The 14781-nt window shown below is 52.8% G+C and overlaps 1 protein-coding gene and 1 long non-coding RNA gene across 4 annotated transcripts in view; one reads left to right on the top strand and one right to left on the bottom strand.

Moving 5' to 3' along the window:
* SLC43A3 (solute carrier family 43 member 3) overlaps positions 1 to 14781 on the top strand; it is a 416880-nt gene that overhangs the window by 191656 nt on the left and 210443 nt on the right. The window lies entirely within an intron of this gene.
* Positions 1 to 14781, bottom strand: part of LOC149454442 (uncharacterized) — a 249284-nt gene that overhangs the window by 31377 nt on the left and 203126 nt on the right. The gene's annotated exons all lie outside the window — the stretch shown is intronic.

Here is a 14781-nt window from a genome sequence, read left to right as displayed (position 1 = left end):
ACGCTGTTAGATTTAAAAAATAAAACTGGAAAGGAACTGTCCAAAATTTGCATAGTATCTGGACAGCTTTATAGCTGGCACATATTTCAGACGTTTAGAGACAGCACACATATTTAAGGGTCCATACCTTTTAACAATGATTAGAGATGAGCGAATCGAAGTATCCGAAGTGGAATTCGAGTCGAATATCGGAAAAATTTCGATTCGTGCCGAATCCGAAAAACAGCCTAATTCGGACGCGCGAATCGAAATTTTTCCGAAAATGGCGGCTGACATGTGCGGCGACGGAGCGGGGATGTCGGGGAAGGCGCGCAGACAAGGCGCGCTGCCCCATAATGCATTCCTCAACGACATGTGATCGCATCAGCCAATCAGCAGCCAGCCAGCCAGCACTGTGTAATGGTCGAGGTATATATAGCGGCCATTTTGGAAATCTTCATTTGCCTGCAGTCATTGAACAGAGGCAGACCGCTCTGTACTAGGGACAGGGACAGAGTTAGGGCCACAGAAACGAGAATTGGGGACAGAGAGAAGTTACTTAGGGACAGAGAACCATTACTCAGGGACACAGACTTGTTAATGAGGGCCACAGAATCGTTATTTAGGGACAAAGAAACGCTAGTTAGGGCCACAGAATTCATACTCAGGGACAGACAGAATTTTCACTCAGTGCCAGAGAATTGTTACTTAGGGCCACAGAAACGTTATTAGGGCCACAGAATTTTTACTCAGGGACAGACAGAATTGTTACTGAGTGCCAGAGAATTGTTACTCAGGGACAGACAGAATTGTTACTGAGTGCCAGAGAATTCTTACTCAGGGCCACAGAATTCATTCTCAGGGACAGACAGAATTGTTACTCAGGGACAGACAGAATTGTTACTGAGTGCCAGAGAATTGTTACTCAGGGACAGACAGAATTGTTACTGAGTGCCAGAGAATTGTTACTCGCACAGACACAAAATTGTTACTTGCACAGACACAGAATTGTTACTCGCACAGACACAGAATTGTTACTGAGTGCCAGAGAATTGTTACTCAGGGACAGACAGAATTGTTACTGAGTGCCAGAGAATTGTTACTCAGGGACAGACAGAATTGTTACTGAGTGCCAGAGAATTGTTACTCAGGGACAGACAGAATTGTTACTGAGTGCCAGAGAATTGTTACTCGCACAGACACAAAATTGTTACTTGCACAGACACAGAATTGTTACTCGCACAGACACAGAATTGTTACTCAGGGCCACAGAATTCATACTCAGGGACAGACAGAATTGTTACTGAGTGCCAGAGAATTGTTACTCAGGGACAGACAGAATTGTTACTGAGTGCCAGAGAATTGTTACTCAGGGACAGACAGAATTGTTACTGAGTGCCAGAGAATTGTTACTCGCACAGACACAAAATTGTTACTTGCACAGACACAGAATTGTTACTCGCACAGACACAGAATTGTTACTCAGGGCCACAGAATTCATACTCAGGGACAGACAGAATTGTTACTGAGTGCCAGAGAATTGTTACTCAGGGACAGACAGAATTGTTACTGAGTGCCAGAGAATTGTTACTCAGGGACAGACAGAATTGTTACTGAGTGCCAGAGAATTGTTACTCGCACAGACACAAAATTGTTACTTGCACAGACACAGAATTGTTACTCGCACAGACACAGAATTGTTACTCAGGGCCACAGAATTCATACTCAGGGACAGACAGAATTGTTACTGAGTGCCAGAGAATTGTTACTCAGGGACAGACAGAATTGTTACTGAGTGCCAGAGAATTGTTACTCAGGGACAGACAGAATTGTTACTGAGTGCCAGAGAATTGTTACTCGCACAGACACAAAATTGTTACTTGCACAGACACAGAATTGTTACTCGCACAGACACAGAATTGTTACTCAGGGCCACAGAATTCATACTCAGGGACAGACAGAATTGTTACTGAGTGCCAGAGAATTGTTACTCGCACAGACACAAAATTGTTACTTGCACAGACACAGAATTGTTACTCGCACAGACACAGAATTGTTACTGAGTGCCAGAGAATTGTTACTCAGGGACAGACAGAATTGTTACTGAGTGCCAGAGAATTGTTACTCAGGGACAGACAGAATTGTTACTGAGTGCCAGAGAATTGTTACTCAGGGACAGACAGAATTGTTACTGAGTGCCAGAGAATTGTTACTCAGGGACAGACAGAATTGTTACTGAGTGCCAGAGAATTGTTACTCGCACAGACACAAAATTGTTACTTGCACAGACACAGAATTGTTACTCGCACAGACACAGAATTGTTACTCAGGGCCACAGAATTCATACTCAGGGACAGACAGAATTGTTACTGAGTGCCAGAGAATTGTTACTCAGGGACAGACAGAATTGTTACTGAGTGCCAGAGAATTGTTACTCAGGGACAGACAGAATTGTTACTGAGTGCCAGAGAATTGTTACTCGCACAGACACAAAATTGTTACTTGCACAGACACAGAATTGTTACTCGCACAGACACAGAATTGTTACTGAGTGCCAGAGAATTGTTACTCAGGGACAGACAGAATTGTTACTGAGTGCCAGAGAATTGTTACTCAGGGACAGACAGAATTGTTACTGAGTGCCAGAGAATTGTTACTCAGGGACAGACAGAATTGTTACTGAGTGCCAGAGAATTGTTACTCGCACAGACACAAAATTGTTACTTGCACAGACACAGAATTGTTACTCGCACAGACACAGAATTGTTACTCAGGGCCACAGAATTCATACTCAGGGACAGACAGAATTGTTACTGAGTGCCAGAGAATTGTTACTCAGGGACAGACAGAATTGTTACTGAGTGCCAGAGAATTGTTACTCAGGGACAGACAGAATTGTTACTGAGTGCCAGAGAATTGTTACTCAGGGACAGACAGAATTGTTACTGAGTGCCAGAGAATTGTTACTCGCACAGACACAAAATTGTTACTTGCACAGACACAGAATTGTTACTCGCACAGACACAGAATTGTTACTCGCACAGACACAGAATTGTTACTCAGGGCCACAGAATTCATACTCAGGGACAGACAGAATTGTTACTGAGTGCCAGAGAATTGTTACTCAGGGACACCTAATCGTTGAATTAAATAGTATGTCAGACAACATGCAGAGGAGTGGCAGAGGAGGCAATGTTTTAGGAGCGAGCAGACGTGGCAGCAGAGGAAGGGGTCGAGGCAGCAGTATTCGCAGCCAGAGGCCAGTGCTCCCGGTGTCATCCAGCGGTCGTGTCTCCACCGACAACCCTGCCGTCATTGATTGGTTGGCTCGGTCGTCTTCCTCTTCCCAGGTCACCTCTGACACCTACAGCCAACGGTCGGTGGGTACGTCAGACACAACCGTTAGTTGGCATGGCCCGGGAGCAAGCCCACTGAAATCACGTGTCCTCTACCTGCCCCTGTCCTTTGCTGTTCCCTCACCAAGCGAAGTATCGCATGCTGTGGGCTCAGCCCCACTGTACAGTGAGGAAGAGCTAACAGAGGGCGGTCAGGAACGGGGGGAGACATCGGCCTTTTCAGCAGCCAAGCGAACAAGTACTGGCGAGGAGAGTGGCTCGGTAGCCGGTCTAGAGACAGGTCTGTCTCCTGACCCAGACGCAGCCGAGGGGGCTAGTAGTGAGGCGGAGACCCTACTTGATGATGAGGAGGTTGATCGCACTTGGCAGCCTCGTCGTCATCAGGCAATTTCTTCCGCATCATCAGGAGAAGAGGGTGGCAGCTTGGCAGCGAGCAAAACAGTCGGTGGGTTGCCCAGGAGACAGCAGCAGGGTCGCATCAGTGTCAGTGGAGCCAAACGTCCACGGAGTAGAGCACCAGCTCCACTGCAGCCTACCACCACGGCCAGTAGTGGTGCCGGTGCGCACGGAGGAAGTAGCAGTCAGCCAGTGAAGAGTAGCGGGGGCAAAGTTTCCTACTCGGTGGTGTGGCAATTTTTCCTCAAGCCGCCCGAGGAAGTAAACGTAGCCGTATGTCGACTATGTGGCCAGAAATGCAAGCGTGGCCAGGGGGCCCATGTTGGGACTACAGCGTTGCGTCAGCATATGCAGCGTCACCATTCGGTGGCCTGGGAAAACCGTGATAAACATACGGCGGTTCTGCCTGCCCCAGCCCCCGCTCCATCACCCGCTCCGTTACTTGCTCCGTCACCCGACGTCGTCAATCGCCCTCTATCAGCCAGTCAAGGCTCCAACACCTCTGCTGAGGGGAGTTGTCGCTCGTTGGCATCTTCCGCTCGTTCAGATGCTCCTTCTCCTGCTACTCCTCTTCTCGGATTCCGTCAACAGTCTTTCTTGGAATCCGTATCCAAGAGACAACAGTTTGCGAGCACGCACCCGACGGTGCAAAAGCTGAACGTCCTCCTGTCCAAGTTGCTGGTGCTGCAGTCCCTCCCTTTCCAACTGGTGGACTCAGCACCTTTCCGAGAAATGATGGCTTGTGCCGCGCCGCGGTGGAGAGTGCCAAGCCGTCATTTCTTTGCCCAAAAGGCAGTGCCAGCCCTGCATTCACATGTAGAAGAGATGGTGGGCCAGTCTTTGAGCATGTCGGTCTCTGCCAAAGTGCACGGCAGCGCCGACGTGTGGAGCTGTAACTACGGTCAGGGACAGTACATGTCATTTACGGCCCACTGGGTGAACGTGGTGCCGGCACAGCCGCACCAGCAACTTGGACAGGTCACGACGCTTTTGCCTCCACGTTTGCACGTCCTTGGTCCAGCAAGCATGTCCGCCTCTACCACCTCTTTTTCCGCCGTGTCCTCAGCCGCCACCCCCGTGCCAAGTCCCATTACCCGACCGGCATATCACATGTGCAGGGCGCAACGGTGTCACGCTGTGCTGCACCTGGTATGCCTTGGCGAACGTAGTCACACAGGGGAGGAACTGCTGAGTGTAATGAACAGAGAAATCGACAGATGGCTGTCTCCGCGCAAACTAAAAATCGGAACCATGTTGACTGACAACGGAAAGAACATGGTGTCTGCTCTGCGTCAAGGAAGGTTGTGCCATGCGCCATGCATGGCTCACGTGTTCAATCTGGTTGTCAAGCGGTTCCTAAAATCCACCATCCCACTGCAAGACATCCTTAAAATGTCACGTAAACTGTGCATGCATTTCAGCCATTCCTACACCGCAAAGAACACCCTCATTGAGCTGCAGCGGCAGAACGGAATTCCACAGCATCGCCTGATCTGCGACGTTGCAACAAGGTGGAATTCAACCCTACACATGTTAGACCGCCTTTACGAGCAGCGAAAGGCCATCACCGATTTCCTGATGTTACAAGCGGATAAAGGTACTCCCCTGTGTAACTTAGATGTCAGCCATTGGCAGCTCATGCGTGACACCTGCCGCTTGCTCAGGCCCTTTGAGGAGGCCACGCTATTCGTGAGTCGGCAGGACTATGGGATGAACGACGTCATTCCTCTGTTGCACGTCCTGGAACAAATGCTGTTAACAATGGCTGGTCAGGGTGCGGTAGACGTGGCGCACAGATCTCAACGCCACATGACCCCTGTGGGGGCAGGACAGGAAGAAGAGGAGGAGGTAGAGGAGGACATTTGTGCTCAGGAATTATTGAGTGAAATGGGTGGTTTTTCCACTCAGCGGACAGGAGTGGAGGAGCAGGAGCATCTGGTAGAGGAGGAGGAGGAGGAGACAGAGGACCCAGACGCACCGTGGCAGTATGCTGTGGAGATGGAGGCAGGGAGTCCCTCGCATTCCTTGGCACAAATGGCCCATAGCATGCTCGGTTGCTTGCGTAGCGACAGCCGAATAATAACCATCAGACAGAGGGATGACTTTTGGCTGTCCACCTTGTTGGACCCTCGCTACCGGTCCAAAATGGTGGCCTTTTTCACACCTGCTGAGAGGGAGGCCAAAATTACGTACTATAAAAACCACCTATGTAGTCAGTTGGTCTCTGCCTTTGTGCGCCAACGTCCATCCTCAGACACTGTGGGCCCTGTGCGCTCGCGTTCCGCTGGCATGGCAGCAGGGGAGGGGTGGGGTGGTAGGAGCAGTGGCAGCTCCACCAGCAGTGGCTGCCTCAGTCTGCAGTCGATGATGAGTAGCTTTCTTCACCAGCGCAGTGAGGAAACTACTAACCAGCCGCAGCAGCAGCAGCAGCATCAGGTGGACCTGGAGCAGGAGCTCAAACAACAGGCTTGGGCCTACTTGGACAGCACCCTGCCAACCGAGGTAGACAATCCCCTTGACTACTGGGCAACGAAACTTGACCTTTGGCCCCAACTAGCTGAATTTGCCCTTGAAAGGCTGTCATGCCCGGCCAGTAGCGTGGCATCGGAGCGCGTGTTTAGTGCGGCAGGACGACTGTCCACCCAAAGTGTGGAGAGACTCACGTTTGTGAAAATGAATCAGGCGTGGATTAGTCTGGATTTCAAACCACCAGTTCCTGACACAACTGACTAAATCCGCCATGAATCATGCCTCAAACATGTGCCACTTTCAGGTCTCCTCACACTGCTGGTGTGTTTAATTTTTTGACATAGGGTGCTGGCAGATTACGGGCCTCCTATAGCTGCTGCCAGGCCCCTAATCTGCCATAGGCCCCTATATACCGCCTCCTCATGCTGCTGCTAGGTCCAGAGTCTCTCATGGGTCCCTGTACGGCCTCCCATTGCTGCTGTCTCCATCGCCACACTCTGCTGCCATGTGCCACTTTCAGGTCTCTTCACACTGCTGGTGTGCTAAATTTTTTGACATAGGGTGCAGGCAGATTACGGGCCTCACATAGCTGCTGCCAGGCCCCTAATCTGCCATGGGCCCCTATAAACCGCCTCCTCATGCTGCTGCCAAGTCTAGAGTCTCTCATGGGTCCCTGTACGGCCTCCCATTGCTGCTGTCTCCATCGCCACACTCTGCTGCCATGTGCCACTTTCAGGTCTCTTCACACTGCTGGTGTGTTAAATTTTTTGACATAGGGTGCAGGCAGATTACGGGCCTCACATAGCTGCTGCCAGGCCCCTAATCTGCCATGGGCCCCTATATACCGCCTCCTCATGCTGCTGCCAAGTCCAGAGTCTCTCATGGGTCCCTGTACGGCCTCCCATTGCTGCTGTCTCCATCGCCACACTCTGCTGCCATGTGCCACTTTCAGGTCTCTTCACACTGCTGGTGTGTTTAATTTTTTGACATAGGGTGCAGGCAGATTACGGGCCTCACATAGCTGCTGCCAGGCCCCTAATCTGCCATGGGCCCCTATATACCGCCTCCTCATGCTGCTGCCAAGTCTAGAGTCTCTCATGGGTCCCTGTACGGCCTCCCATTGCTGCTGTCTCCATCGCCACACTCTGCTGCCATGTGCCACTTTCAGGTCTCTTCACACTGCTGGTGTGTTTAATTTTTTGACATAGGGTGCTGCAAGATAACGGGCCTCACATAGCTGCTGCCAGGCCCCTAATCTGCCATGGGCCCCTATATACCGCCTCCTCATGCTGCTGCCAAGTCCAGAGTCTCTCATGGGTCCCTGTACGGCCTCCCATTGCTGCTGTCTCCATCGCCACACTCTGCTGCCATGTGCCACTTTCAGGTCTCTTCACACTGCTGGTGTGTTAAATTTTTTGACATAGGGTGCAGGCAGATTACGGGCCTCACATAGCTGCTGCCAGGCCCCTAATCTGCCATGGGCCCCTATATACCGCCTCCTCATGCTGCTGCCAAGTCTAGAGTCTCTCATGGGTCCCTGTACGGCCTCCCATTGCTGCTGTCTCCATCGCCACACTCTGCTGCCATGTGCCACTTTCAGGTCTCTTCACACTGCTGGTGTGTTTAATTTTTTGACATAGGGTGCTGCAAGATAACGGGCCTCACATAGCTGCTGCCAGGCCCCTAATCTGCCATGGGCCCCTATATACCGCCTCCTCATGCTGCTGCCAAGTCCAGAGTCTCTCATGGGTCCCTGTACGGCCTCCCATTGCTGCTGTCTCCATCGCCACACTCTGCTGCCATGTGCCACTTTCAGGTCTCTTCACACTGCTGGTGTGTTAAATTTTTTGACATAGGGTGCAGGCAGATTACGGGCCTCACATAGCTGCTGCCAGGCCCCTAATCTGCCATGGGCCCCTATATACCGCCTCCTCATGCTGCTGCCAAGTCTAGAGTCTCTCATGGGTCCCTGTACGGCCTCCCATTGCTGCTGTCTCCATCGCCACACTCTGCTGCCATGTGCCACTTTCAGGTCTCTTCACACTGCTGGTGTGTTTAATTTTTTGACATAGGGTGCAGGCAGATTACGGGCCTCACATAGCTGCTGCCAGGCCCCTAATCTGCCATGGGCCCCTATAAGCCGCCTCCTCATGCTGCTGCCAAGTCTAGAGTCTCTCATGGGTCCCTGTACGGCCTCCCATTGCTGCTGTCTCCATCGCCACACTCTGCTGCCATGTGCCACTTTCAGGTCTCTTCACACTGCTGGTGTGTTTAATTTTTTGACATAGGGTGCTGCAAGATAACGGGCCTCACATAGCTGCTGCCAGGCCCCTAATCTGCCATGGGCCCCTATATACCACCTCCTCATGCTGCTGCCAAGTCCAGAGTCTCTCATGGGTCCCTGTACGGCCTCCCATTGCTGCTGTCTCCATCGCCACACTCTGCTGCCATGTGCCACTTTCAGGTCTCTTCACACTGCTGGTGTGTTTAATTTTTTGACATAGGGTGCTGCAAGATAACGGGCCTCACATAGCTGCTGCCAGGCCCCTAATCTGCCATGGGCCCCTATATACCACCTCCTCATGCTGCTGCCAAGTCCAGAGTCTCTCATGGGTCCCTGTACGGCCTCCCATTGCTGCTGTCTCCATCGCCACACTCTGCTGCCATGTGCCACTTTCAGGTCTCTTCACACTGCTGGTGTGTTAAATTTTTTGACATAGGGTGCAGGCAGATTACGGGCCTCACATAGCTGCTGCCAGGCCCCTAATCTGCCATGGGCCCCTATATACCGCCTCCTCATGCTGCTGCCAAGTCTAGAGTCTGTCATGGGTCCCTGTACGGCCTCCCATTGCTGCTGTCTCCATCGCCACACTCTGCCATGTGCCACTTTCAGGTCTCTTCACACTGCTGGTGTGTTTAATTTTTTGACATAGGGTGCAGGCAGATTACGGGCCTCACATAGCTGCTGCCAGGCCCCTAATCTGCCATGGGCCCCTATATACCGCCTCCTCATGCTGCTGCCAAGTCCAGAGTCTCTCATGGGTCCCTGTACGGCCTCCCATTGCTGCTGTCTCCATCGCCACACTCTGCTGCCATGTGCCACTTTCAGGTCTCTTCACACTGCTGGTGTGTTAAATTTTTTGACATAGGGTGCAGGCAGATTACGGGCCTCACATAGCTGCTGCCAGGCCCCTAATCTGCCATGGGCCCCTATATACCGCCTCCTCATGCTGCTGCCAAGTCCAGAGTCTCTCATGGGTCCCTGTACGGCCTCCCATTGCTGCTGTCTCCATCGCCACACTCTGCTGCCATGTGCCACTTTCAGGTCTCCTTCACACTGCTGGTGTGTTAAATTTTTTGACATAGGGTGCAGGCAGATTACGGGCCTCACATAGCTGCTGCCAGGCCCCTAATCTGCCATGGGCCCCTATAAACCGCCTCCTCATGCTGCTGCCAAGTCTAGAGTCTCTCATGGGTCCCTGTACGGCCTCCCATTGCTGCTGTCTCCATCGCCACACTCTGCTGCCATGTGCCACTTTCAGGTCTCTTCACACTGCTGGTGTGTTAAATTTTTTGACATAGGGTGCAGGCAGATTACGGGCCTCACATAGCTGCTGCCAGGCCCCTAATCTGCCATGGGCCCCTATATACCGCCTCCTCATGCTGCTGCCAAGTCTAGAGTCTCTCATGGGTCCCTGTACGGCCTCCCATTGCTGCTGTCTCCATCGCCACACTCTGCTGCCATGTGCCACTTTCAGGTCTCTTCACACTGCTGGTGTGTTAAATTTTTTGACATAGGGTGCAGGCAGATTACGGGCCTCACATAGCTGCTGCCAGGCCCCTAATCTGCCATGGGCCCCTATAAACCGCCTCCTCATGCTGCTGCCAAGTCTAGAGTCTCTCATGGGTCCCTGTACGGCCTCCCATTGCTGCTGTCTCCATCGCCACACTCTGCTGCCATGTGCCACTTTCAGGTCTCTTCACACTGCTGGTGTGTTTAATTTTTTGACATAGGGTGCTGCAAGATAACGGGCCTCACATAGCTGCTGCCAGGCCCCTAATCTGCCATGGGCCCCTATATACCACCTCCTCATGCTGCTGCCAAGTCCAGAGTCTCTCATGGGTCCCTGTACGGCCTCCCATTGCTGCTGTCTCCATCGCCACACTCTGCTGCCATGTGCCACTTTCAGGTCTCTTCACACTGCTGGTGTGTTAAATTTTTTGACATAGGGTGCAGGCAGATTACGGGCCTCACATAGCTGCTGCCAGGCCCCTAATCTTCCATGGGCCCCTATATACCGCCTCCTCATGCTGCTGCCAAGTCTAGAGTCTGTCATGGGTCCCTGTACGGCCTCCCATTGCTGCTGTCTCCATCGCCACACTCTGCCATGTGCCACTTTCAGGTCTCTTCACACTGCTGGTGTGTTTAATTTTTTGACATAGGGTGCAGGCAGATTACGGGCCTCACATAGCTGCTGCCAGGCCCCTAATCTGCCATGGGCCCCTATATACCGCCTCCTCATGCTGCTGCCAAGTCCAGAGTCTCTCATGGGTCCCTGTACGGCCTCCCATTGCTGCTGTCTCCATCGCCACACTCTGCTGCCATGTGCCACTTTCAGGTCTCTTCACACTGCTGGTGTGTTAAATTTTTTGACATAGGGTGCAGGCAGATTACGGGCCTCACATAGCTGCTGCCAGGCCCCTAATCTGCCATGGGCCCCTATAAACCGCCTCCTCATGCTGCTGCCAAGTCTAGAGTCTCTCATGGGTCCCTGTACGGCCTCCCATTGCTGCTGTCTCCATCGCCACACTCTGCTGCTATGTGCCACTTTCAGGTCTCTTCACACTGCTGGTGTGTTTAATTTTTTGACATAGGGTGCTGCAAGATAACGGGCCTCACATAGCTGCTGCCAGGCCCCTAATCTGCCATGGGCCCCTATATACCGCCTCCTCATGCTGCTGCCAAGTCCAGAGTCTCTCATGGGTCCCTGTACGGCCTCCCATTGCTGCTGTCTCCATCGCCACACTCTGCTGCCATGTGCCACTTTCAGGTCTCCTTCACACTGCTGGTGTGTTAAATTTTTTGACATAGGGTGCAGGCAGATTACGGGCCTCACATAGCTGCTGCCAGGCCCCTAATCTGCCATGGGCCCCTATATACCGCCTCCTCATGCTGCTGCCAAGTCTAGAGTCTCTCATGGGTCCCTGTACGGCCTCCCATTGCTGCTGTCTCCATCGCCACACTCTGCTGCCATGTGCCACTTTCAGGTCTCTTCACACTGCTGGTGTGTTAAATTTTTTGACATAGGGTGCAGGCAGATTACGGGCCTCACATAGCTGCTGCCAGGCCCCTAATCTGCCATGGGCCCCTATAAACCGCCTCCTCATGCTGCTGCCAAGTCTAGAGTCTCTCATGGGTCCCTGTACGGCCTCCCATTGCTGCTGTCTCCATCGCCACACTCTGCTGCCATGTGCCACTTTCAGGTCTCTTCACACTGCTGGTGTGTTAAATTTTTTGACATAGGGTGCAGGCAGATTACGGGCCTCACATAGCTGCTGCCAGGCCCCTAATCTGCCATGGGCCCCTATATACCGCCTCCTCATGCTGCTGCCAAGTCTAGAGTCTCTCATGGGTCCCTGTACGGCCTCCCATTGCTGCTGTCTCCATCGCCACACTCTGCTGCCATGTGCCACTTTCAGGTCTCTTCACACTGCTGGTGTGTTTAATTTTTTGACATAGGGTGCTGCAAGATAACGGGCCTCACATAGCTGCTGCCAGGCCCCTAATCTGCCATGGGCCCCTATATACCACCTCCTCATGCTGCTGCCAAGTCCAGAGTCTCTCATGGGTCCCTGTACGGCCTCCCATTGCTGCTGTCTCCATCGCCACACTCTGCTGCCATGTGCCACTTTCAGGTCTCTTCACACTGCTGGTGTGTTAAATTTTTTGACATAGGGTGCAGGCAGATTACGGGCCTCACATAGCTGCTGCCAGGCCCCTAATCTGCCATGGGCCCCTATATACCGCCTCCTCATGCTGCTGCCAAGTCTAGAGTCTCTCATGGGTCCCTGTACGGCCTCCCATTGCTGCTGTCTCCATCGCCACACTCTGCTGCCATGTGCCACTTTCAGGTCTCTTCACACTGCTGGTGTGTTAAATTTTTTGACATAGGGTGCAGGCAGATTACGGGCCTCACATAGCTGCTGCCAGGCCCCTAATCTGCCATGGGCCCCTATATACCGCCTCCTCATGCTGCTGCCAAGTCTAGAGTCTCTCATGGGTCCCTGTACGGCCTCCCATTGCTGCTGTCTCCATCGCCACACTCTGCTGCCATGTGCCACTTTCAGGTCTCTTCACACTGCTGGTGTGTTAAATTTTTTGACATAGGGTGCAGGCAGATTACGGGCCTCACATAGCTGCTGCCAGGCCCCTAATCTGCCATGGGCCCCTATATACCGCCTCCTCATGCTGCTGCCAAGTCCAGAGTCTCTCATGGGTCCCTGTACGGCCTCCCATTGCTGCTGTCTCCATCGCCACACTCTGCTGCCATGTGCCACTTTCAGGTCTCTTCACACTGCTGGTGTGTTAAATTTTTTGACATAGGGTGCAGGCAGATTACGGGCCTCACATAGCTGCTGCCAGGCCCCTAATCTGCCATGGGCCCCTATAAACCGCCTCCTCATGCTGCTGCCAAGTCTAGAGTCTCTCATGGGTCCCTGTACGGCCTCCCATTGCTGCTGTCTCCATCGCCACACTCTGCTGCCATGTGCCACTTTCAGGTCTCTTCACACTGCTGGTGTGTTTAATTTTTTGACATAGGGTGCTGCAAGATAACGGGCCTCACATAGCTGCTGCCAGGCCCCTAATCTGCCATGGGCCCCTATATACCGCCTCCTCATGCTGCTGCCAAGTCCAGAGTCTCTCATGGGTCCCTGTACGGCCTCCCATTGCTGCTGTCTCCATCGCCACACTCTGCTGCCATGTGCCACTTTCAGGTCTCTTCACACTGCTGGTGTGTTTAATTTTTTGACATAGGGTGCTGCAAGATAACGGGCCTCACATAGCTGCTGCCAGGCCCCTAATCTGCCATGGGCCCCTATATACCGCCTCCTCATGCTGCTGCCAAGTCCAGAGTCTCTCATGGGTCCCTGTACGGCCTCCCATTGCTGCTGTCTCCATCGCCACACTCTGCTGCCATGTGCCACTTTCAGGTCTCTTCACACTGCTGGTGTGTTTAATTTTTTGACATAGGGTGCAGGCAGATTACGGGCCTCACATAGCTGCTGCCAGGCCCCTAATCTGCCATGGGCCCCTATATACCGCCTCCTCATGCTGCTGCCAAGTCTAGAGTCTCTCATGGGTCCCTGTACGGCCTCCCATTGCTGCTGTCTCCATCGCCACACTCTGCTGCCATGTGCCACTTTCAGGTCTCTTCACACTGCTGGTGTGTTAAATTTTATGACATAGGGTGCAGGCAGATTACGGGCCTCACATAGCTGCTGCCAGGCCCCTAATCTGCCATGGGCCCCTATAAACCGCCTCCTCATGCTGCTGCCAAGTCTAGAGTCTCTCATGGGTCCCTGTACGGCCTCCCATTGCTGCTGTCTCCATCGCCACACTCTGCTGCTATGTGCCACTTTCAGGTCTCTTCACACTGCTGGTGTGTTTAATTTTTTGACATAGGGTGCTGCAAGATAACGGGCCTCACATAGCTGCTGCCAGGCCCCTAATCTGCCATGGGCCCCTATATACCGCCTCCTCATGCTGCTGCCAAGTCCAGAGTCTCTCATGGGTCCCTGTACGGCCTCCCATTGCTGCTGTCTCCATCGCCACACTCTGCTGCCATGTGCCACTTTCAGGTCTCCTTCACACTGCTGGTGTGTTAAATTTTTTGACATAGGGTGCAGGCAGATTACGGGCCTCACATAGCTGCTGCCAGGCCCCTAATCTGCCATGGGCCCCTATATACCGCCTCCTCATGCTGCTGCCAAGTCTAGAGTCTCTCATGGGTCCCTGTACGGCCTCCCATTGCTGCTGTCTCCATCGCCACACTCTGCTGCCATGTGCCACTTTCAGGTCTCTTCACACTGCTGGTGTGTTAAATTTTTTGACATAGGGTGCAGGCAGATTACGGGCCTCACATAGCTGCTGCCAGGCCCCTAATCTGCCATGGGCCCCTATAAACCGCCTCCTCATGCTGCTGCCAAGTCTAGAGTCTCTCATGGGTCCCTGTACGGCCTCCCATTGCTGCTGTCTCCATCGCCACACTCTGCTGCTATGTGCCACTTTCAGGTCTCTTCACACTGCTGGTGTGTTTAATTTTTTGACATAGGGTGCTGCAAGATAACGGGCCTCACATAGCTGCTGCCAGGCCCCTAATCTGCCATGGGCCCCTATATACCGCCTCCTCATGCTGCTGCCAAGTCCAGAGTCTCTCATGGGTCCCTGTACGGCCTCCCATTGCTGCTGTCTCCATCGCCACACTCTGCTGCCATGTGCCACTTTCAGGTCTCCTTCACACTGCTGGTGTGTTAAATTTTTTGACATAGGGTGCAGGCAGATTACGGGCCTCACATAGCT

Source organism: Staurois parvus, unplaced genomic scaffold (genome assembly GCF_062004578.1).
Source record: "Staurois parvus isolate SC_StPar_1 unplaced genomic scaffold, SC_StPar_1.0 ptg000430l, whole genome shotgun sequence".
Lineage (NCBI taxonomy): Eukaryota > Metazoa > Chordata > Amphibia > Anura > Ranidae > Staurois > Staurois parvus.
This window is presented reverse-complemented; position numbering and strand designations above follow the sequence as displayed.